Here is a 26,611-nt window from a genome sequence, read left to right on the forward strand (position 1 = left end):
TATCAATTAAAACCAATCCCAAATGGCCAAATATGCTGAAAAGCCTTAAATCAAAAAGTCAAACTTTGGTCATACTTGAAATGAATAAAGTCAAGGCCAAAAATGCCATTTTGATTGGCAAGGTTTTAGCACATGAAATTTATATTTTTGGAAAGAGGAGATGAAATGTGGTTTGTAGGAAAAAAACCCCACTAAATTTGGCCTTTGGTTCATGAGATATGGCTTGTTGAAGTTCAAAATTTTGTGAAAATGAATTGATCATATCTTGACAACCATGCATGGGAATTGAGAGTTCTTGGACTTTTTGAAAATGGGAGAACAAGATCTTCAACTTTCATGTTGGGCAAAAATTCATTTGAAGCTTGTATCATGATGTAAGTTTGGGATCAAGAAGTTTCCATTTTTGGCAGTTAAAATTACAGGTCCAGTTTCTATTTTTGGAAATTTTCTGATTGGCTTCAAATTCTTCAATGATGTTGATTGCCATGATATATGAGGCCTATTGGGACATGAATAAACTCTCTCAAACCATTTCCATCCATCAAAACCATAAAATCAACCACAGTTGACCAACTTTGACTTTCTAGGGTTTCTGACTGTCTGTGCATGAACTGATGGCTTCTGAACATCCAACCCTTGACTTGAACACTTCAAATGGACCTCCAAGTCATGTGAACTTGTTGGACAAACCCTAGGGCCTTTGCTCCTTGAGAAACACCCTTGCTTGATTGGTTGACTGATCTCCTGATCAGTTTGACCTAATTCTTGACTTGCTTGCTCTTGAGGCAACTGGGGACAATGCAATGCTATGAAATGGACCATGATATGCTATGACTTAATATGAAAATATATGTACAATGATAGTTGCAAATTTGAGGTGCTACAGCTGCCCCTATTCACTCAGCTGGGAACCCGAATGGATGATAGCAGCGGCTGTCAGACTTTCAGGGTAAACAGGGATTGAATACAAAAGAACCGTAGAAATTTGCACCGACTGGATATAATACAAAAGAACCACGTCATTTACCGATGACAAACTGTATGACAACTTCAGAAAAGCAAAACCATTTACCGATGGTTGAAGAACTGGAACCTTGATATTTACCGATATCAACTTCAGCACGACCATTTACCGATGGCGGCTGGGAAACAAATTTCGATGGTTAAAACTTGATATTTACCGATATCAACTTCTGCAAGACCATTTACCGATGGCTGCTGGGAAACAAATTGATGTAGAAAGGAAGCAAGACCATTTACCGATGGTGGCTTCAAAGCAAACCTGATATTTACCGATATCAAGGCCATTTACCGATGGCTGCTGCAACTGGGAATTCGATATTTACCGATATCGAAGAAAACTGGGCCATTTACCGATGGCATCTCCGCTTGGGGAAGAACAAAATCCTTGTGGTGATACCAGACAAGACGTTTACCGACGACTTCTGGGGATTTTGATTTTATTAGCAAGAGAACAAAGAAAGACCAGACATTTACCGATGACTGGGATGAGACACGATGTTCACCGACATCGAAAGATGATGTTTACCGACATCAAAAAGAATGACCAGACATTTACCGATGACTGGGATGAGACTCGATGTTTACCGACATCGAAAGATGATGTTTATTGGGGAAAGACAAACAAATATTTGCAACTGAAAACCGGGTAGGACATTTACAGATGACTCTACTGGGGATTTCTAGCTGGGGATTTATCAGACATTTACCGATGACTGAAGGAACTCGATGTTTACCGACACCGAAACAATGGCGTTTACCGACACCAAAAAACGACCAGACATTTACCGATGACTGGGTGGAACTCGATGTTTACCGACACCGAAACAATGGCGTTTACCGACACCAAAAAATGACCAGACATTTACCGATGACTGGATGAGACTCGTTGTTTACCGACACCGAAGCAATGGCGTTTACCGACACCAAAAAATGACCAGACATTTACCGATGACTGGGTGAAACTCGATGTTTACCGACACCGAAACAATGGCGTTTACCGACACCAAAAGAAACACACGTGGGTACTGACATGACACTTACTGGTATCACATGAACAGTATCTGGGACATGTTGAGGCAAGGCTGAACACTTGCTGGGGGTCTCACTGGGGAGAAACAAACTTTCTGTCACCATCGGGTGAGGAAATAAACCTCTGTCACCATCGGGTGAGGAAATAAACCTCTGCGGGGATAATCAATTCTGAATGCTGTCGAAGCGACTGTAGCTGATTTGCTGCTGACGTTGAACAAAATGACCCACCTCTGCCGGGGATACAGTCTGATGGGGTATCGAACACATGAATGCATATGTTTGAATTTTTTCTATGGCGTAATGCTCCATATGGGATGGAAATGCTACGCAGTTTTGAGGATGCAATGATTACTATATGCAATGCAATATGATGAGAACTCTGCGGGGAAAATGCACAGGACGACTGTGCTGAGGAATCTTCAATACAAATCCGCTGGGGGGAACAAATCAACTGCTGGGTAACCAACAATACAACTCCACTAGGGGAGGACAAGGCAACTTGCTGGGGAGTAATGAAGCAACTGTGCTATGGACAAAAGTACATTGCTGGGGATATCCCAATCACTCCACAGGTAGGATAAACTCAGCTTGGGGAAATAAATGCTCCGCTGGGGGGAGACAATCCAGGCAACTCTCTGGGGGTAAGGCTCATACAAACCTCAGATAAAATAGACTATGCTTTGGGGAATAACTGTTACTCCGCGGGGACGACCCACATAATTCACAGGTAGAATCAACTCAGCTGGGGATGCAGGTATCGACCTGCTACTGAAACCTGTCCAATCCACTGGTGGGATGAACTCTGCTGGAGAAATATTTCGTGAAACCCGCTCCACTCGGGGATCAAGGTCACAACAGCGAGCAAACAGGAAGGAACACCATGGATACCGGGTTGTAGGTATGAAACGGGTGACCGACCAAAGCGTGAATTGGTTTGAATGCCATAAGTACATCGACCTGATCGTCGGAAACTTCTTCGGTCTGAATACCGGAAAAAACATAAGTACATCGACCTGATCGTCGGAAACTTCTTCGGTCTGAATACCGGAAAAATTGGCCTGAGCGCCAAAGCGTGAATTGGTTTGTGTTCCAAAACACTCAACATCCTGAAGAGGGCTAGAAAAGCAGTCTTGTTAAAGGATGGACATTCGATTCCACAAGAAATACGAATCTTACTCGACTGGGGAGGACGACTTCGACCCAAGAGCGCATGAGACATATTATCTATAGCCGTCAGAACGTAGATAATAACCTCGCATGGAAGATTATCCATAACCGGGTTGTAGGTTGTTAAATGAATAATCGACCGAAAAGAAAGGCATCCGGGTACCAGGACTGGGTATGCAAAAGATGACCAATCAAAAGAGGATAAAGTTGCTTACTCGGAGCAAGTATCCAAAAGGAAGGGGAAGACCCAATGGGGATAATACTGCTTGATCAAGGCAAGTATCCAAAGGGGAAAGAATATCAATACCGCAAACCGGATACTGATAACTGCAAGGAGGGGATTACATCTACCGGTTTGTAGGCAGAAAACCACGGAAAAGTAACCAGTCATCATCGGGATGAGCACAAAGGGTTAACTCCAACAAGGGGAGAACGTGGGATTTTACAACTACCAGCTGGTAGAAAACCACAAAGATAGGACTTACAACTACCGGGTCGCAGGTAGAAGCCAACAAAAGTAACCAGTCATCATCGGGATGGGCACAAAGGATTAACTCCACCAAGGGGAGAAAGTGGGATTTTACAACTACCAGCTAGTGGGTAGCAAACCACAAAGATAGGACTTACAACTACCGGTTTGTAGGTAGAGGCCAATGGAAAAGTAACCAGTCATCATCGGGATGAGCACACAGGGTTAACTCCAACAAGGGGAGGAATGTGGGATTTTACAACTACCAGCTTGTGGGTAGAAAACCACAAAGATAGGACTTACAACTACCGGTTCGTAGATAGAGGCCCACAAATTCCGCTGAGGATAAGATGAATGAGTGCCGATTAGTGAGCAACTATTCATTTATGCCCCAGGGAAGTACAGGAGACAGCCAACAGGAAGCCAATTTAGGATCGATCCAAAAAGGCAGACTGAACAAGACTCATCCTAATGAGGAAAGAACTCAATAGGGAAAACCCATCCCGTGTAGGGAGGGAACGGAAGCAACCGTCATCCACGAGGATGTATCTCAGTGGGGAAATGGCAGGAAAGGGTAGACACTTTCTGCTTAAGGGGTAGACTCTACATGGAGAGATCGGACACACCCACATCTGCTAGGGGAAAACCTACTGGAGAGATCTGTATCAACAAATAGCAGGAGGTAACAATCAACAGATACCCGGCGACAGCTGCAACATGAGTATCCAAATGCTATGATTATGCATGTATGCATCATGCATGATGAATGTATGATGAATGCTGACAAACAGACATGCTCAACACGCAGGTCCGGGAATCAACCGTCCGGAGAGAAAACCAAAGCCACCAGAGAGCAAAGAAAATCCACTGGGGACTGGGATATCAGGGAACATTTATCCTGCAGGGGAGGAAGGCCACCGGAGGCTTCCGGAGGGATCGTCAGTCACAACCGGAGAACAGAGTTCAACATACAGGCGTATGCGCCACAACAACTCGTGATGAAAATCTGAGATACCGAGAAGCAACCAGATCTCTGATGAGAATACATAGGCATTGATAAGGCTCATCATGCCAACAACTCCACTGAGGGATCTATCTGAGAGAATGCTGGATTACGGGGATGTCGATCCACCAAATACTGAATCTTCAAAGAAAAACACCCACGCTGGTGGAGAGGAAGACTGCCCTGCTGGAGAGGCGAAAGTTGAAGTCTTCAGTAAACACTCTGTTAGGGGAGCTGCCCCACAATAATGTCCGAAATAGCAAACTTGCTGAGGATGCCCCACGGTAGGGCTCGAACAATCCTCTACTGGAGATGCCCCACAATAGGGCTAACAGGGATTTGTAGGAAGAATGTTGTACTGCCTGAACATGAAGATAAACAACTTCAAACAACACTGCGTCGGGCAACTTCACTGAGGAGAGACCATACGAGGTTCTGTAGGACAAAGATACAATCATGCTCGAGATACGAACAATTGTCTTACCTGTTGGTAATCATACCACCCTCGGGAGAGCACTGCGGGTCTCCTAAGTATCCTTCCATCATCGTGAATGTTCACTTTGTTTAAGAACAATTTTGTGAAAAATTTGTTTATTTTGAAAACAATGATACTTTATCAATTAAAACATGCAAAACGTTTGTTGAGTTGAAAACAAATAAGAGTGCAAATAATTGGATAAAAGCTCAAATTAATGTAATGGAATGGTAGTCTGCAAAGGGCGAGACTCCATGGATCTGTACAAGTTTGAAATCGATGATATATATTGGAGAGGGCTACATTGAACATAATGACCTTTCCTCTACCATTCTGAATTTTCGATGTATTCAAAGCTTCAGTCGATGACGAATCGAGAATCCCTGACGAATGACAGATATAGAGCACAGTCTTGTCAAGATGCAGTTACTTGCCAAATCCCTAATTTTTGCCTAGATTGCCCCAGTGTGAGGTGTTCAATCTAGCGGGATGCAAATTCTTTTTTCAATGTCTCTAACTTTTGCCTGGATCGCCCTTTCGGGTTTTCAATCCACCGAGACGCTCCTTTTTGCCTAAGTCGCCCTTTGGGGTGTTCGACTTAGCGAGCTGTTTTGTTTTTTTTTTCCTTTTAGGCGAAGTATTTCTTGACTGCATCAGAATTCACAGAACGAGTGAACTTTTCCATCCATTGTTGTAAGTGTCAGAGCACTGCCTGAAAAGGCTCTCTTGACAACATATGGACATTCATAGCTTGGAGTCCACTTGCCCCTGGGCTTGGGCACAAAAGGCAAGACTTTCTTGAGCACAAGGTCCCTCGGAACACACGAGGCTTGACCTTCTTGTTGAATGCTTTTTCACTCTCTGCTGATATGACTGACCATGACACATGGCAGTTGATCTCTTCTTTTCGATCGAATTCAGCATCAGCCAACTTGGGACTTTGAGGGTGCTATCTTTCTTTTGTTTTTCTTTTCTTTTGATTTTGCTTTTGATTTTGCTTTCTTTTGATTTCTTTTGATTTTGCACCCTCCTCTTTTTTTTTTCTTTTTTTTTTCTTCTTTTTTTTTGATAATGCCCCAGTTGGTTGTTCTGCTGATTCTCGAGATGCAGCTGAGTGTGATCTTCTTTCTTGCTCAAGAAGTCGGGAAATCTCGTCAGGAATCCCTTCAACATCATCTTCTTCCGCTTCGAATACAGGGAATTCAAAATTGGGAGATGACGTCCGATCATTATGTTCAATGGGTTTGAGAAACGACCTGCATAAAGATTTTGATATGAAAAGCTTTTTGAACAACAAACAAAACAATCGTTATGCAGATGAAAAGATTGCTTTTATTCTTGTTTTTAAAGGTTTTTTGTGATCACCAATTTCATGCAAAAAGCGAAAAGGGAAAACAAATGGAAAAACAAATGTTTAACATGAATTTATTTGAATGAAAATATCATTGCACAAAATGTTGCCAACAATGCCATCACTTCTCCTTTTGGCATGGGAGAAGGGTTTTTAAACAAAGTGATTATTACAAAGACTTATGAACAACTGTAGGAAAGTCCACAGTGACCCAATTGTGATAGATCCCATCGGGGACGACAACTGTCAGTATTTCTTGCATCAGCAGCTTCTGCTTTCCGAACAACCCTTCTGAAGAAAAAGTCGGCGCCAGCCCGGGACTTGTTATCTTCAAGCTTGATTAGCATTGGGACCTAAGTTCTCCAAAATCAGAATACCTGACCTCACAAGGTCTTGAACCTTCATCTTCAGCTGAAAGCAACTATCTACATCATGACCAGGAGCACCCGAGTGATACACACAATGCTGTTCAGGCCTATACCACCACCGAGGGTTGACAGGTACGGGCGGCGGGTCTCTGGGTGTAATCAAGTTCCGCTCTATCAGAGTGGGATACAGTTCGGCGTAGGACATGGGGATTGGATCAAAAATGATCTTCTTCCTCTCATTACTTGTACCAGCTTGATTATCAATGGGAGGCTGGTAAGCCTGCTGCTGAGGATGATGTTATGGACGCTGATGCTGCTGAGCTGGTCTTCTCTGTTGCTGTTGAGTTTGAGTTGCTGGGATAGTCACAGCAGCAGCCTGACGATACTGTCCTCTGTTTGCACTCCTCCGACGGTGCACAGCATTTGTTTCACTTTCTCCCCTTTTGGGTGCCCCAGAGGATGGCTTCTTAGAACCGGAAGAACTTGAAGAGCCAGGATGGCGAACCGGAGCGCGGGTTGCTCTGGCATTAACAGTCTCTGCAGCAAGAGGTTGTTCACTGATTCTGATCCCCCTCAATTCATCACCCACGGCACAATCATCAACGAGAACAGTGACCGCAGCATTCTCATGAACGGGTACACCCACTGGTGGAGCACGGTGGACTGGTGGAATCATGGCTTCCAGTCTCTGGGCTAAGGCACGCAGCTCCTCTTGCCCCTGAACGACCCCTTGCATCATTGTCATGAACTGGGCCATGTTTGCCCTCATCTCAGCCAACTCGGCTTGTACTTGATCCATACTTCGTTGATGGTTGAGCCTCGTTGAGTAGTGATGCGGTCTACGGTCAGCAATCCTGTCTCAGTCAGGAACCAAAGTGAGAAGTCTCTCCCCAGCATGTCTGCAATGTAAGGATGATATGTGCATGATATGCATGATGCGGATGCTATTTTGTCATGAATGATCCTGATAAAGGATATGCGCATTCAAGTTAACTTTTTTCATGCATTATTATTTTTTTAGAAAATAAACATGCTATGATGCGAATGATGGAGCCAAGACTGGCAGGCTGTGCATCTCAGAACACCGGATCGAAGCTTCGGCTTGAACTCGGAGTCGCAATTCATCTTCAAATTCAGCCCAGGGATCCGAAATAAACGGAACCCTCTGATCAAAACCAGGGTCAAACCTCCGGCGTCCAGAAATATAACTCGTAGTCACCATCAGTACCAGGAGTCACCAACTGTACCTGTTAAAATGATCAATCCCGCCCCGCTCACGGGTGTCATCTAGGCCAGGGTAAGGTCGAGAGAAACGCAGCATAAATAACCTTTCGCAGAATATCATCCTGTGCACACCCGATGTATGCACCGATAATATCCCACCAGGGTCTGAACTGCTCGTGATATCAATGTTCCGCTAAGTGGCGCAATACCACCCGCTTCCCATGAATCACTCTATTCCTAGGTTTCCTAGATTTCACTCATAGCCTGGGTATTGGGCCTTTTACCTCGAGTAACTCCCACCCCCAAACAGAGAAACACAGACAGCACAGCCAGGCAGAATGAATAATGAATATGAATGCAAACATTAATGCACACAATAAATGCAAACAGTAAATGCAAATATATACAAACGAATGCAATAAAGTACAACAGCAAACAACAACCAAAACCCTAACCCTAGAGAGCGCTAGGAGAGACTCGCTCAGGGAAGATGGACCAGCATAGGTCAACTTCTCTACATCCCCAGTGGAGTCGCCAGCTGTCGCATTACGCGAAAAACCGGCGGGAAAAGAAAGAACAACAGAGCCGCCACCGTGCGTTATTTATCCCAAAAGAGGGAAAGGAAACGCTCGAAGTAAACCTAGGAAAGAACATGGTCTCGCGACCAAAGAGAATGGGTTCGGGAGTCGGTTATGCGAAGGGAAGGTATTAGCACCCCTACGCATCCATAGTACTCTACGGGATCCACGCACAATAGGAAGGAAAATGGTTGCTAAACACTGCTCAAACACACACACACTGGCTGAAAAGAGACAAAAGAAACTGACTGAAACTGACTCGGCAGGATCTCGCATCCTGGGCCTACTTAGTCTATCAGGCATAGACATCAGAGTCGAAGTAGTTCGGACTGGGGAGACGACACATGCTCGCTAGGATATCGCATCCTATGCATACGTATCTTCTCGGACGAGAGAAGAATCAGAGCATTCGTAGCTCGGCTTACACGCACACAAACAAACAGACAAAGGCAAACGTGGAGCCTGAATGCCAATCACTGGACTTACATCAGCATCCGAACCAAAACACACGCAAGGGTGGTTAAGACACAAAGGGTTGAAAAAGAAAAAGGGCGCCCGGAGAGATCAGCTCAATCTCCTGCCTACATACTTCATCTGGTATGAAGATCAGGGCGATGTAGTTCCCCTACGCAGGGACAAAGGATCTAGCCTAACCAGATAACAGAGGGAGACACAACTCTAGGGAGACTACGACTCGAGCCTAGATGTTGTCATGCAAAGTCAACCCTAAGTTAAGGTTTCTAGCTAAATGGCACAAGGGCCAACCTATCCTAGACAAGGCTTGCACAGGAAGCAAGGGTCTCGATTGCAACTAGGGCAAGAGAAAGGGGAGGTCTCAATCGCAACGAGGGCGAGAGAAAAGAGTTAGCGTTAGTTGTTAGTCAAACTCGGCAAGACATCGCGTCTCGTGCCTACGTATCTCATCTGGACATGAGAATCAGAGTTGCCGTAGTTCGGCTACGGAGGGAAAAAGGACTCGATTGCAACTAGGGCAAGAGAAAGAGAAAGGCTCGATCGCAACGAGGGCGAGAGAAAGGAAAAGGCTCGATCGCAACGAGGGCGAGAGAAAGGAAAAGGCTCGATCGCAACGAGGGCGAGAGAAAGGAAAAGGCTCGATCGCAACGAGGGCGAGAGAAAGGATCAGTCTAAACTAAACCTAACTTGCACAGGAAGCAAGTCTAAGCTAGCCTAAGAAGCAAAGCAATCACAATCACAGATAGCACACACTATATACATACAAGAGGCTCACACAAGGGTTAGGTTTTAGTCGAGGGGTCATATCAACCTCAACAAACAAACCTCTGGAATGGGGTGAAGTGTGCTCTTAACCTTGCCATTGAGGGGCTAAGGTGAAGCAGATGAAAGGAGATGAGGGGTGTGCCTCATTGCTTCTATCCCTGGCCTGGGAGAGCATTTGACAAGAATGTGTGGGTTCAGAAAGTGGGAACCCTTCTACACATTTGATACTGACTCAACTGTGCAATTGCACAAGATCTTGGGTTTTATCTGAAATGCATCAACACAATGGTGTGAGCAAGACAGAAGGCACACTGAATAGCAGGGGATAGGTTGCTTATCCCTTGGTTCTGCCAATTGCCTCTTCACTTAGGAGGTCTTTGACTCTGTACAAGGACAAATTAAACATACACAAGCATTGCCTCTTAAGGAGGACTTCAGACAGTTTGCCCAGCCAAATAACAGGCCGGGTCTCCAGACTACATGAAGAAAAAGGAATTATACCTCAAGCAAGTTGCTAAATAGCAAAGCAAAGCAAGTTCAAAGAACTTAAGCAACTAAGGGTACCTGAAATAGTCAAACTAATCAGTATACAGCTCAACAGTTTAAAGCAAAAGGAATTGGTAAACAAAAGTCAACACAGAGGAACCAATGTGCAAAGCACAAACTCAAGTCAAATGAGTCAAGCCACCTACAAAACAAGGGTTAGCACATGATATGTAATCGAACTCAATCAAATTTGTATGATCTTTGAGGCATTGTTGCTTAACCTGAAACATAAACTCAATCATAAGCCCAAAAGACCACTAGGACAAGCCTAGGGTCAAAAACAAATGGGAAAGTCAAAACAGCAAACAAATGGTCAACCAAAGTCAAGTTCAAGCATTTAAGAAGCAAGCACAATTGGTCACAAGTTCATAACATGCATCATTGTCATTTCATAGACCAAAGAAGTCAAAACATGGCAAGAGGGAGCACACAGAAGGTCAACAGCAAGACCAAGCTCAAAAGCAAACATAATCAATTCCAAAAATTGCCAAATAATTCAAGTTCAATCCTAACACCTAGCATGGTAATCATGTCAAATTTCATTGCATTTGGACAAGTGGAAGGCAGCCAATTAAAATCAAGAAGTCAACACAATTTCAAGTAAGCACAAAGAAGTCAAACAATCATGGGTCAACTTCAAAAAATCATAACAAAATGAAAACAGATGAGAAATGGATGGGATCAACACCAATGTAAAGCTCAAGATGTCTAGTTATCTCATGCAAAATTTCATGATCATACAATAAGGTATGAGAACTTCCCAGATGATATGGCAAGGTGTATCACATAAAGTCAACAATTGACTAGGCAGGGAAGAAAAATCACAAACAAATGGGAAATGGTACAATTAAATCCAGGAAAATTCACACATCAACTAGACATATGAGAGAAGGCTTATGCAAAAAATTGGATCATTTGGAGGTCAGGAAGTATGTCATTAAAATTCATGAAAATGCACATCATTGGTGTGACACAAGTTGTCACACCCTACTTAAAAAATTCATATCTAGCAAACCACAAATGATAAATGCACAAATTCTACATCAAAAACAAAGATTAATGAGTCTAGTTTCACCACAAAAAATTTCAGGGGCATTGGATACATCATGATCATTTCACAAAAGAAATGGCAAAAGGTGTCAAATAAGCATACATGTTAAGAAGTCTAATGCCATTTAAAATCCAGCCAACCAAAAATTCAATAAAAATCATGATAAAAAAGTAGACATTCAACAGGTCATAATGCAAAAAATCCCATAATTTTTGGAGTTAAATTGAGTGAAAAATGGATTTTGGAAGATGAGTGATCATTTGAAATGAAATGAGCAAGAGAACATGAATGAAGGTCCAACTAGGGTTGACCAGTGGCACGGTTGTAATTTCCACATTCATTAATCTGAACGCTGCGTTTCAGCCAGCAAAACCAAATAACGTGATTGGTTGACATGGAATGGTACAGTAATCTCACCACACGCATACGTGAACTGGGTTTTCAAACATGGAATTTAGGGTTTTAGCATGCTACAGTGTTCATCTTCAAACTCAGCAAAATCGAGCAAAAACAAATCACCCAGAAACAGAAATTGAACATGGCAATCGACTCTACAAACATCAAGCATCATATATCCAGCAAGCATAATCATTAAAACAGGCTCACAAAAGAGAAATCAATGAAAACAAGTTTGAGCATAGAGCTTCAAAGCCAGATTTCTTTTAACACAGCTAACCATTTCAAACGATTCAAGTTGCAATGGAATGAGCATACAAAGACCTATCCTAAATATAGCATGATTTGGTAAAAGGAGAAGGTCGAGCACTTACTTGATTTTGAAGAAAAGTGTGGAGCAGGTGTTGTTTTGATGATGCAAGCAAAAACAGATGAACACAATGCTGTGGAATGATGGGTACTTGAGGTAGATTAGCTCACTGATGCCTGGAAGCTTCCAAAATTCGATTCACCATTGTTGTGGCTTGAAGAAAACAGAGCTCAAAAAAAGAGTTCCAGCTGGTGTTGTGTGCTTGCAAATGTCCTCAAATGTTGGCTAGAATGAAGAACAAACCAATGGAGATCGTGTACTTTGAAAGTTTTGAGCAGAAATTGAAAATGTGTCAAAATGCAATTGAGAGAGCATGAGAGTTTCTGTGCGTGTATAGCTGCTCCTAGGGTTGCAAATGGCCAGAAAATTGCTTATATGTGGTCTGTTTAAGGTTAATTAATAACATGCTAAGCTTGCTTAACTTAATGAAGCCAAATTGCATTTTTGCTAACTTTGCACATGTGGAAGTGGAGGTGTGAGGTCTGCCACGAATTGGGCCTTTGAGCATGCTTCAAATATCAATTAAAACCAATCCCAAATGGCCAAATATGCTGAAAAGCCTTAAATCAAAAAGTCAAACTTTGGTCATACTTGAAATGAATAAAGTCAAGGCCAAAAATGCCATTTTGATTGGCAAGGTTTTAGCACATGAAATTTATATTTTTGGAAAGAGGAGATGAAATGTGGTTTGTAGGAAAAAAACCCCACTAAATTTGGCCTTTTGGTTCATGAGATATGGCTTGTTGAAGTTCAAAATTTTGTGAAAATGAATTGATCATATCTTGACAACCATGCATGGGAATTGAGAGTTCTTGGACTTTTTGAAAATGGGAGAACAAGATCTTCAACTTTCATGTTGGGCAAAAATTCATTTGAAGCTTGTATCATGATGTAAGTTTGGGATCAAGAAGTTTCCATTTTTGGCAGTTAAAATTACAGGTCCAGTTTCTATTTTTGGAAATTTTCTGATTGGCTTCAAATTCTTCAATGATGTTGATTGCCATGATATATGAGGCCTATTGGGACATGAATAAACTCTCTCAAACCATTTCCATCCATCAAAACCATAAAATCAACCACAGTTGACCAACTTTGACTTTCTAGGGTTTCTGACTGTCTGTGCATGAACTGATGGCTTCTGAACATCCAACCCTTGACTTGAACACTTCAAATGGACCTCCAAGTCATGTGAACTTGTTGGACAAACCCTAGGGCCTTTGCTCCTTGAGAAACACCCTTGCTTGATTGGTTGACTGATCTCCTGATCAGTTTGACCTAATTCTTGACTTGCTTGCTCTTGAGGCAACTGGGGACAATGCAATGCTATGAAATGGACCATGATATGCTATGACTTAATATGAAAATATATGTACAATGATAGGTGCAAATTTGAGGTGCTACACCGGGGAAATGAAGATGAACAACTTCGAACAACACTGCACTAAGCACCCTCGCTGAGGAGAAACCATGAAAGGTTCTACAGGAAAAAGATACAGTTATGTCAGAGATATGAACAAAAGTCTTACCCTGTTGGGAATCATACCACCCTTGGGGGAGCACTGCAGATCTCCTAAGTATCCTTCCATCATCGTGAATGGTCACTTTGTTTAAGAACAATTTTGTGAAAGATTTGTTTATTTTGAAAACAATGATATTTTATCAATTAAGACATGCAAAACATTTGTTGAGTTGAAACAAATAAGAGTGCAAATAATTGGATAAAAGCTCAAATTGATTTGATGGAATGGTAGTCTGCCAATGGCAAGACTCCATAGATCTGTACGAGTTTGAAATTGGTGATATATATTGGAAAGGGCTACATTGAACATAATGACCATTTCTTCACCAATTCCGAATTTCGATGTATTCGAAGCTTCAGTCGACGACGAATCAAGAATTTTCTGGCGGATGACAGATGTAGAACACAGTCTTGTCAGGATGCAGTTACTTGCCAAATCCCTAATTTTTGCCTAGATTGCCCCAGCGTGAGGTACTCAATCTAGCGGGATGCAAATTCTTTTTTTCAATGTCTCTAACTTTTGCCTGGATCGCCCTTTCGGGTTTTCAATCCATCGAGACGCTCCTTTTTGCCTAAGTCGCCCTTTCGAGGGTTCAACTTAGCGAGCTATTCTGCTTTTTAGGCGAAGTATTTCTTGACTGCATCTGAATTCACTGGACGAGTGAAATCCTCCCCGTCCATTGTTGTAAGTGTCAAAGCACCGCCTGAAAAGGCTCTCTTGACAACATATGGACCTTCATAGTTTCGAGTCCACTTGCCCCTGGAATCGGGCGCGAAAGACAAGACTTTCTTAAGCACGAGGTCACCTTCTCGGAACACACGAGGCTTGACCTTCTTATCGAATGCTTTCTTCATTCTCTGCTGATATAACTGACCATGACACATGGCAGTTAATCTCTTCTTTTCGATCAGATTCACTTGGTCGTAACGACTCTAAATCCATTCAGTATCAGTCAACTTGGGATTTGAGGGTGCTATTTTTATTTTTGTTTCTTTCTTTCTTTTTTCTTTCTTTTTGATTTTGATTTTGATTTTGATTTTGATTTTTCACCCTCCTCTTTTTATTTTTATTTTTTTTTAGATTACATTTGTAATGCCCCAGTTGGACTGTTTTGCTGATTCTCGAGATGCAGCTGAGTGATCTTCTTTTCTCGCTCAAGAAGTAGGGAAATCTCGTCAGGAATCCTTTCAACATCATCTTCCTCTGCTTCGAATACAGGGAATTCAAAATTGGGAGATGTCGTTGGATCATTATGTCCAATGGGTTTAAGAATCAACCTGCATAATGATTTTGAATATAAACGCTTTTTGGAAATCAAACAAGGCAATCATTATGCAGATGAAAAGATTGCTTTTATTCTTGTTTTTAGGGTTTTTTGTGATCACCAATTTCATGCAAAAAGCGAAAAGGGAAAACAAATGGAAACACAAATGTTTTAACATGCTTTTATTGAATGAAAATATCATTGCACAAATGTTGCCAACAATGTCATCACTTCTCCTTTTGGCATGGGAGAAGGGTTTTTAAAAAAAAGTGATTATTACGCTGACTTATGAATGACTGTAGGAACATCCACAATGACCCAATTGTTGCAGATCCCACCAGGGATGACAAAATTGTCAGAATCCTCTGTATCTTCTTCCAGAATAGCAGCAGCTTCTTCACTCCGAGCGGCGTGGATAAAACCTCCACTTCTGAACAACCCTTTTCGTTGAAGACCCCAGAAGAAAATCCAATGCCAGCCCGGGACTTGATGTCTTCAAGCTCGCTTAACATTGGGACCTACGTCCTCAAAGCCCAGAATACCTGATCTCATAAGGTCTTGAACCTTATTCTTCAACTGAAAGCAGTTGTCCACATCATGGCCAGGAGCACCCGAATGATACACACAATGCTGATCAGGCTTATACCACCACCGAGGGTTGACGGGTATAGCCGGTGGATCTCTGGGAGTAATCAAGTTCCGCTCTATCAAAGAGGGATACAGTTCTGCGTATGACATAGGAATCGGATCAAAAGTGATCTTCTTCCTCTCATTACTCGTACTAGCTTGATTACCATTGTGAGGCTGGTTAGCCTGCTGTTGAGGACGATGTTGTTGATGTTGATATTGCTGAGTTGGTCTTCTTTGCTGTTGTTGAGGTTGAGTTGCTGGAATAGTCACAGCAGCGACTTGGCGATATTGTCTTCTGTTCATATTCCTCTGATGGTGCACAACATTGGTTTCACCCTCTCCCCTTCCGGGTGCCCCAGAAAATGGCTTCTTAGAACTGGAAGAGCTTGAAGAGCCAGGATCTCGGATCTTTCCTGCTTTGATAAGACTCTCCGTTCTTTCTCCACAGATTACAACATCTGAAAAGCTACCAAATGGGCAACTTCCCATACGGTCCATGAACACACCATGCAGGGTTCCAATGAACATATCGGTCAGCTCTCTCTCCAACATCGAGGGTTGCACTCTTGCGGCTAGTTCACGCCACCTCCGGGCGTACTCTTTGAAGCTTTCACCAGATTTCTGACACAAACTCTGCAGCTGAGTTCTGCTCGGAGCCATATCCATGTTGTGCTTATACTGCCTCAGAAAGGCTTCACCCAAATCCCTCCAACTCCTAATGGATTCTCTCCTCAGGTCCATATACCAGTCCAAGGACGCTCCAGACAAGTTGTCTTGGAAAAAGTATATCCACATCTTCTCGTCGTCAGTATATGCGGAGATTTTTCTGTAGTAAGCCTGCACATGGGTGCGAGGACAAGAAGTGCCATTATATTTTTCAAAAGATGGCGCCTTGAATTTGTAAAGGATCCTCAGTCCATCAACCAGTCCCATATTTGTTACATCAAAACCCAAAGAGTTCTGACACTCCATGGCACGGATTTTCTCAGCAAGGGCGTCAACTTTTCTATCCCTCTCTTCAGTCCTACCCACCTCATCTTCATCACTGAGGAGCGTGAACATATCCTCTTGTCTGTCAACCAACGGAGCAGGATGACGAACTGGAGCACGGGTTGCTCTAACATTAGCAGTCTCAGCAGCAATAGGCTGTCAATTAATTCTGATACCCCTCAATTCATCACCCATAGCGTAGTTATTGACGGGAACGGTAGCAGCAACATTGTCATTAACAGGGACTCCCTCTGGCGAAGCACGGTTGACCGGTGGAATCACAGCTTCCTGTCTCTGGGCCAAGGCTCGCAGCTCCTCTTGCCCTTGCACAACACCCTGCATCATGCTCATAAACTGGGCCATGTTAGCTCTCATCTCTGCCAACTCAGCTTGAACTTGATCCATACTTCTCTGTTGATTCAGTCTTGTCGCGTAGCGGTACGGACGACGATCAGCAATCCTGCCTAAAACAGGAACTAGAATGAGAAGTCTTTTCAAGAACACCTGTTATGCAAGAATGATATGCGTATGATGCGTATGATGCGGATGCTGTTTTATCATGAATGATTCTGGAAAAGGATATGCGCATGCAGGTTAACTGTTCTTTTTTTGCATTATCCTTTTTTTTAAATAAACATGCTATGATGCAAATGATGAGACCATGACTGGTTGGTTGTGTATCACGAGGCACAGGATCAGAGCTTCGGCATGACTTCGGAACCGGAAACCACATATCAAGGTCATCTGGAACCCATACTTCAGAACCAAGTCACCAACAGGACTAAACAGAAGTCACCAACAGAACACGGTCACCAACAGATCAAGTCACCAACTGTACCTGTAATGATTCATTCCCTCCCCACTTACGGTGTCATCTAGGCCAGGGTAAGGTCAAGAGAAACGCAGGATAAACAACCCTTTCAAGAATATCATCATATACACACCAGATGTATGCAACGATAATACCCCATTAGGATCTGAACTGCTCGTGATACCATGTTCCGCTAAGTGGCGCCATACCACCCGCTTCCCATGAATCACTCTATTCCTAGGTGTCCTAGAGTTCACCCATAGCCTGGGTATTGGGCCTTTTACCTCTTGTGATTCCCACACAACACAGAAGCAGATACACAGCCAGCACAATGATAATATGATGCATGCAAACATATAATGCACACATATACAATCACAACATGATAAACATAAATGCAATAAATAAAGCAGTAAAAGCAACCACAACTATCCTAGAGAGCGCTAGGATTGACTCGCTTAGGGAAGATGGACCAGCAAGAGGTCAATTTCTCTATTTTCCCCAGCAGAGTCGCCAGCTGTCGCATTACGCGACAAACCGGTGGGAAAAGACACAGAGCCGCCACCGTGCGTTATTTATCCCAAAGGAGGGAAAGGAAATGCTCGAAGTAAACCTGGAAAGGAATGGTCTCACGACCAGAGATTGATAGGATCGGGAGTCGGTTATGTGAAGGGAAGGTATTAACACCCATACGCATCCGTCGTACTCGACGGGATCCACGCTCAGAAAGAATAGAAGAAAGGTTGCTAAAACTGCTCAAAAACTGCACAAGACTGGAATAAAACACAGATGAAAGACGGAAGAAGGTGACTCGGTAGGATGTCGCATCCTGGGCCTACGTAGTTTGTTAGAGACAAACATCAGAGTTAACGTAGTTCGGGGACAGGGGAAACGTGCTCGCTAGGACATCGCATCCTATGCATACGTATCTTCTATAACCAGAGAAGAATCAGAGCACTCGTAGCTCAGCTAACACACGCTGAAACAAAACACTGAAACAGGGACGCTGAGACGTCAAACGAAACACACAACTGGAAACAGAATGCCAATCGCTGGACTTACATCAGACTCCAAGCACACACACAACACGGGAAACCGACTGCCAATCGCTGGACTTACGTCAGACTCCAAACAAGCAAACCCACACAGGAAACCGACTGCCAATCGCTGGACTTACGTCAGACTCCAAACAAGCAAACACACACAGGAAACCGACTGCCAATCGCTGAACTTACGTCAGACTCCAAACAAGCAAACACACACAGGAGGGTTGAAAAAGAAAAAAGGGCGAACAAAACACACGCAACAAAACAAAAAGGGTGCCCGGAGAGATCAGCTCAATCTCCTGCCTACGTACCTCATCTGGTATGAGGATCAGGGCGACGTAGTTCCCCTTAACAGGGAAAAACTATCCTAACCAGAGACTAGGGAGATAACAACTAAAAGGGAGACTACGACTCGAGCCTAGAAGTTGTCATGCAAACGATCCCTATGTTGAGGTCTCTAATCAGAACCTAACTCGCACAGGAAGCAAGCTAGCCTAAACAGCATGTAAACAAGTACAGGTGAACAAGTATCACACACTATATGCAAACAAGCGGCTCATACAAGGCTGGGCTTTAGTCGAGGGGTCATATCAACCTCGACAAACAAGCCAACTGGAAAGGGTGTCTGAGGCTCTTAACCACTGACATTGACCGTCAGAGTGAGAAGATGAAAGGTGATGAGGGTAAGACCTCATGGCTCTTAACCCGGCCTGGGTGAGCTTCAATCAATGAAAACGTGGGAGTCCAGAATGTGGGACTCTACTCCACTTGACTGACTCTATATACAAGGATCTTGGGTGTTTATTCAAATGCATCAGCACGTAGTGCGAGCAAGATGAAAGACTCAACTGAATAGCTGGAGATGGATTGCACATCCCTTCTATCTGCCAATTTCCTCTTCACTTAGGAGGTCTTGAAGTACAAGGCACAAAGATAAACAAGCACAAACATTGCCTCTTAAGGAGGGCTTCAGACAGGTGCCTGCCAAAAATAGCAGGTCTTCCAGACTACATGGAGAAAAGAAGTTACCTAAGTGGTATGCCAACCACAAGCAAAGCAAAGCAACTCAAATAATGAGTTAAAGCTACTAAAGTACCTGTAAGAAAATCAAACAAGTCAATATTCACATTCAGACAAACTAAACAGATAATCAACAGTGAGACAACCAGTATACACAATGCAAGTCAACAACTCAAGTGAGTTAGCCACCCAAGGACCTACAACACAATCAACATTAGTTAACCCAAAATAATTGGCATCTCATGAATTGATATTGCATCAACCACTAGGGATAATAGCTTGAACCTGAAATGCAAAACCCAAAAGATGAGTACAAACCACTAGCACCAAGGCTAGGGTCAAAGGTATGGCAAAAAGTCAAAACAGCAACCCATTCTCAACATGTAGCATATTTAATCTATCATGAACATGTCCTAAAAAGGACCAAGTCAAAAGCACTAAGCAAGGTCATCTCATGAGCAAGATATGGCAAGACACACAACATGATCATCAATTGGACATACAAAGTGAGAAAATGCACATTAAATCAGAAATGACTCAAACAATTCTGGAAATTTTTATGAGCATACAACATGTCCAACACAATCATCATGCCAAAAATTGTAAACAGAGAAGCTCAATTGATATGGCAATGAAAATGAATAAGATCAACATCAAATTGTATGACACACATTGTCACACCATACAATCATGTGTCCAAAACAGAGAAGGAAAATGCTAAAAATGCCAAATAAAATCTCAAACATCCTACAACATGTTAGGAATCAACATATAAAATTTCATGGCAATTGGTCAAGTATTGAGCATTTCACACCAATTTGAATGAGGCATGGCATAATTGTGTACATGTTCAAACAATTCAACACCATTAACAATCCAGAAGAGATAAAATCATGAAATCGCCTTATAAAAATACTAGACGTCTCAAGGATCATGTAGCAAAAAATTGGGAATTAATTGAATCATTATTCTATTTTTTGTGATTTTTTGAGTGAGCATGCATAAAATGAAATAAAAATTGCAAAACATGAAAATAATGCTGAAATGAATTGGAAATAGGAAATGGCATCAGCAGGATTCGAAGTGAGGGGCGCGCTACTTATCCAAACGACGTCGTTTGGCTAATGAGTAAATAAAATGAAAAAATGAAATGCGCGCAGGAAGGGATCGAACTCGGTCCTGGTACGTTCATGAGCGCTCAGTTGTAGAAACCCTAACCGACTGCGCTACAGTGCCAATGTGGTGGTTTCCACCGTCTTCTTCATGAAGACGGTGGCTGAACAGTGAACAACACCAATTTTTTTTCCAGAATTCACTAAAATTTATATCAAATGAAAGCTCATGCTATGTACATTCCAAATCCAGTATCAATTTACACTAAATCAACATAACCAAAGCAAATCGAGCAAGAACATTCTTCACATTCAAAACTTCAAACACATGTATCTCATGCAATTCTACATCAATTTTTATGAAATTTAGATCAGAATTTTCAGCGTGAGGAGATCTATCTAAACATGTGCATAACATCAAGAATTAAGAGGATCGAATTTTTACCTCTTGAAGAGCAGATCAATGAAACTATAGATCCAAGGCCTTGCAAGTGTCCAGATCAACTCCTGAGACGATATCTTGAAGCTTTATGAATGAATTGAGGCTTGGAGAGGCTTAGATCTAGCTCAAAAATAATTTCCATCTTCATGTTCTTGAGCTTCATGTGCTTGATTTCCAATCGAATTCTTCAAATGAATGCTTAGATCTTCATCAACAACACTCAACAAACCAGAATATGGAAGAAAATTGCAATGTTATGTGGAGAATTTTCAAGTTTTGATTTGGAGAAAAAATGGAGGGAAGAAGAATCTAGATCTAGAAATGATGAAGAAGCCTGAAATTCTGTTATGCTTTGGTTTATATACTCTGTCCTAATCACCTTGCTAATCAAATTTGGCATTGGTTAATTGTAATTAAGCAAAATAAGGTGTATGACAAAATTTGGCAATTGGGAGGTGCCATGCAAATTGCACACGTGAACAGTAACATATGATGCTCAAATTCACTCAAAATTATCTCATGCACATGTTGGCAATGGTAATTAGCTCATGTGATTAACCAATTTCAAATTCATGATTTTCCCTCCAAAATGAGAATGAATGAGCATATGATTATGTGATGAAATTTCATGCAATGCAACATTGGATTTGGAAAATATGATTCATGACAAGCATTATGCAAAAAGAGGCACTCAATTTGGAGTTCTAGATCAAAAGTTATGGCTTGTTGAAGTTCCATGCACACTTGGCAATGATTTGATCATATCTTATTAACCATTCATCAGATGCTCATGATCTTGGACTTTTTGGAAATGGAAGAGAAAGATCTTCAACTTTCATGTTGGACAAAATTTCATTTGAAGAATCTTTAATGTTGGAAAGTCAAGTTGAAGTGGTCCAAAAACTTGCCATTTTTGGAAACTTGAAATTACAGGTCACTTTCCATTTTTGGAAACTTTTGATCTGGCTTCAAAATCTTCAAGGTAGATGTTTGACATGTTGAATAAACCTCTTTGGGACATGAATGAAGTGTTTCAAATCATTTCTCCACCTCCTAGCCCTCAGTTGACTTGCAGCTGACTTTTATGGGGCCCAGATGACCTGAAACTGCACTGTGGACTTTGAGCCTCTAACACTTGGTCAAGTTGTTTCAAAATGAACCTTGGGTTCACATAAGCTCTCTAGAACAACCATAGGGCTTTTATCTCAAGAAAAACCTTTCTCTTTTGCACTGAGGAATTCTCTTGATGCCAGTCTTGACTGATAAGATGCAATGTACTATGTAATGTTAATGTAATGTTAATGTAATGTCAATGACCTAAAAATGAAATGAATGGATGAATGGGGGGTGCAAATTTGAGGTGCTACACTAGGTAGCCGAGCTACGAAGACTCTGATTCTTATATTCAGATGAGATACGTATGCAGTGGATGTGACATCCGTGCGAGTCATTTTCTTTTGACCCCTTTTTTTAGTAAATAACACATTAGATAAACCCACACCCTTTAGACAAGAACTACAAAAGTGGATCCCGTAGAGTACTACGGATGCGTAGGGGTGCTAGTACCTTCCCTTCGCATAATCGACTCCCGAACCCAAGATTTGGTTGCGAGACCCTGTCTTGTCCTTTCCTTTTTCCAGGTTTACTTCGAGCGTTTCCTTTCCCTCCTTTGGGATAAATAACGCACGGTGGCGACTCTCCTGTCTTTCTTCGCCGGTTGTTTTTTTTCGCATTCCATTTTTCAGGTTGCGACAGCTGGCGACTCTGCTGGGGACCTGGTTTCCCTAAGCGAGTCCCTCCTAGCTTTTGTAGGTTGTTTGTTTATTGGGTGTTTATTCTTTTGTACAGTTATTTATCTTTCAGCATTTACCTGCTTTATTGCATTGTGTACATATGACTGCCGTATCTGCTGGTTCTGTTTGTGAGACGAGTTCTATACCCGAACTCGAGTGCACTTAGGATAGGAGAATGGCATAGTCTTGTTGACTTGTGTGGAGTTATTCCTTAGCAAGTTGACTTGCAAGCCCATTCACTTGGTGGAGGTCATGTTGGGATCAATATTGTCACACAAGTAAGTTGTGGTTAGACATTACTTTTTCCAATATAGACCTTAGAAGCCAAGGACCTTAGTTTACCAAACCCATCTTGGCCTATTCGTAGGACGTAGTGCGAAAGTCGTTCAAGTGTAAGATTTGATACGACTGTTACGCGATACTACACTCATAAGAGTCTCTCTTAAGAATATTTTTGGAATACGAGTAGTCGTTCCTCCGATAATATCCGAAAGATGGGATTATGACTATGGGAACCTTTTGTAGAACATGTTTGGCAGGTTTAAACCTTAGTACACTCCCTTTGGGTGGTTCTTAACCTAAACTCCATGCTCGTGACTTGCAACAAACCCTTGATTCATGGTTGATCCGTTCAGGTATCCTTAATATCAATGAAACTTGGGTGTTGATAAGGTGTAAACCATAATCCACCAAAAATGGATGGTTGATATTAAGGATAACATGATCCATCCCATGACCTTTGTTTGGTGTGCTTTGCTTGATCCTCTTAATTTCTCTCCAGGCAGTGCAACCTGACAGATGTTCAAGCGGATCCAGCAATTCTGATTGACATGCCATTGCATTGCATAACATCATCTGCATATTTGCATCCAACATCTCATGCTTATTCATTTGCAGGGTATTCCCTTTTTAAGGGGGGGCCTTAAAATCGAATAAGCAGTGCATCGCATACCATTCATACTAACCCTTGTTTGTTTTGCAGGTGTCACCGCAGTGTCTAATGTTTGTTCCCTGTTGCAGGCAGTTATTGGTCCCAAGCGAGTTCACAGGTACCCGACAAAGGAAAACCGTCCACGACTAGCAATGGACCAGATACAGAAAGAACTGGCTGATATGCGTGAAAGGATGGATCAGTTCATGACATTGATGACTGGTATGGCAGAAGGCCAGGCGAAGCTGAAAGAATTGGTTGAGCAACCGAGGCCCGATCCAGAGGTGGAAATACCAAGTGCTGAGGGGAACCCTGGTAACCCTGGGAACCCTGGTAACCCTGGGAACGCTGATAACCCTGTGAACACTGGAAACGCGGGTAACGCAAATGTTGATGGAAACCCGGGTAATGTTGGCAACACGGGAAATGTTGGGAATGGTATTGGCGGAAGGTACAATGTGAATCAAGGGATTCGGATTAACGGGCGCCCCGTTATTGAAGATTGTCAATATGATCAATTTTCTTTGCACGACGAGGCCCTCGAGACCACTCGCCGTATGGATGAGCTTGCTGAGAAGCTCAAATCTTTGGAGTCTCAAAATTCCTTAGGTTTTGATGTCACCAATCTTGGTCTGGTTCAGGGAGTAAGGATCCCTCATAAGTTCAAACCCCCTACTTTTGAGAAATACAACGGGGCTTCTTGCCCACGCACTCATCTCCAATCTTATCTGGGAAGGTTGGGAGCTCACACTGAAGATGAAAAGCTGTGGATGTACTATTTTGAAGACAGTTTAATTGGAGCTTCTCGTGAATGGTATTCTCATTTGTCTCGTACTACCATCAAGAGCTGGAAAGACTTGGCAGAGGCTTTTGTCAAGCAATATCAATACAACTTGGACATGGCTCCAAATCGGACCTTATTGCAAGGAATGTCCCAGACTGCCAAGGAAACCTTTAGAGAATATGCTCAGCGTTGGAGACAGATTGCTGCATCCGTCCAACCCCTTATGTCTGAAAGGGAGATGACGAACATGTTCATGAACACTCTTCAAGGCAATTATATCGAGAGATTGGCTGCTTGCCCGTCAATCAGCTTTGCAGAGATAGTGATTGCTGGAGAAAGGATCGAGAGTCTGTTGAAGATGGGCCGAATTCAAGACAACAGTGCTTCCAACTCACCAGTTCCCAAGAAACCGTTTGCTGGTAATGGTCAGCGAAGAAGAGAAGGTGAGACGAGCGTTGTATATGCCGGCAGAGGCAGGGGCAGAGGATGCCCTAATTATTATCAAGATCAAGTGGCCGCAATCACTATTCCAACACCTGTTCCTCAACCGCAGTATCATCCGCAACAGCAACCAAGGTATAACAATCAACAACAAGGAGGTAATCCGGGTCAGCAGAGACCCTATCAACAACGTCCAAGGCAGGCGGGCCGGGTCATTGAGCCAATCCCAATGCCTTATTCTGTATTACTTCCCAAGCTGATTGACATGAATCTGGTTACGTTGAGAACTCTGGCCCCACCGGTCGATCCCAACAATCTGCCTAGAGGTTATGATGTCAACGCCAGATGTGCTTTTCACTCCAATGCACCTGGCCATACTACAGATAATTGCAAGGCTCTCCAGCTAAAGGTACAAGATTTGAGAGATGCCCAGGCCATCAATTTTTCTCCGATGCCTAATATTATCCAAAACCCGATGCCAGCTCACGGCGGGCAGAGGATTAATGCTGTTGATAGTGGGGAAACTTTGAATTTGGTTTCTGATGTGACTAAAGTGAAGACTTCGCTATCGGTGGTCAAAGACCGACTCTTAAAAGGACGGATTTTCCCAGGCTGTGGGGAAGAGTGCAGAAATTGTCAAGACGCCGAGAACGGATGTGATAGTTTGAGAAGGGGTATTCAGCAACTGATAGATGAAGGTTGTCTTCAGTTCGATCAGACTCGTCTAGTGAAGAATGATGTGTTGACAATAACGTTTTATTTCACTCCTGAAGAAATATATGTTCCCGAGAGACCCGCTCCGACAACAATATATTTCCCAGAAAGTCCAGCACCAATTTACTCTGACAACCCTCAACCGACTTTGATTGGTCCGGTCACCATCACGGTACCAGGACCTGTTCCGTATGAGAAAGACAATGCTATCCCGTGGCACTATGGGGCTGATATCTATTGCCAAGGGCAGAAAGTTAACGAAGAAGACATTGACATTGGTAGCTCCGCTGTAGACAATGTTGGAGGAATTGGTGGCTTCACTCGCAGTGGACGCCTATTTGCACCATCAACATTGCGCACGAATGCTGAAGCTGAGGCAGCTGCCAAGGCTAAAGGAAAACAGGTATCCACCGAAGAGGTTACTACCGAGGAAGCTCCTCCTAAGACGGCATTCGAGAAGTAAGTGGATGAGTTTATGAGGATTATCAAGAAAAGTGACTACAAGGTAGTCGACCAGCTAAATCAGACACCCTTAAAGATCTTCATTCTCTCACTATTGATGTGCTCTGAGGCACACAGAGCAGCCTTGTTGAAAGTACCGAATATGGCTTATGTTCCCCCAGAGATAACTGTTGACCAACTGGAGTCGGTAGTTTCGAATGTACACACTAGCCATGCGCTAGGTTTCACCGATTATGACCTAACAGCTGAGGGTAGAAATCACAACAAAGCCTTGCATATCACAATGGAATGCAAAGGGACGGTGCTTTCCCATGTTTTGGTTGATACAGGTTCTTCTCTGAATGTTCTCCCAAAGAAAG

This window comes from Lathyrus oleraceus, chromosome 3, assembly GCF_024323335.1.
Source record: "Lathyrus oleraceus cultivar Zhongwan6 chromosome 3, CAAS_Psat_ZW6_1.0, whole genome shotgun sequence".
NCBI lineage: Eukaryota > Viridiplantae > Streptophyta > Magnoliopsida > Fabales > Fabaceae > Lathyrus > Lathyrus oleraceus.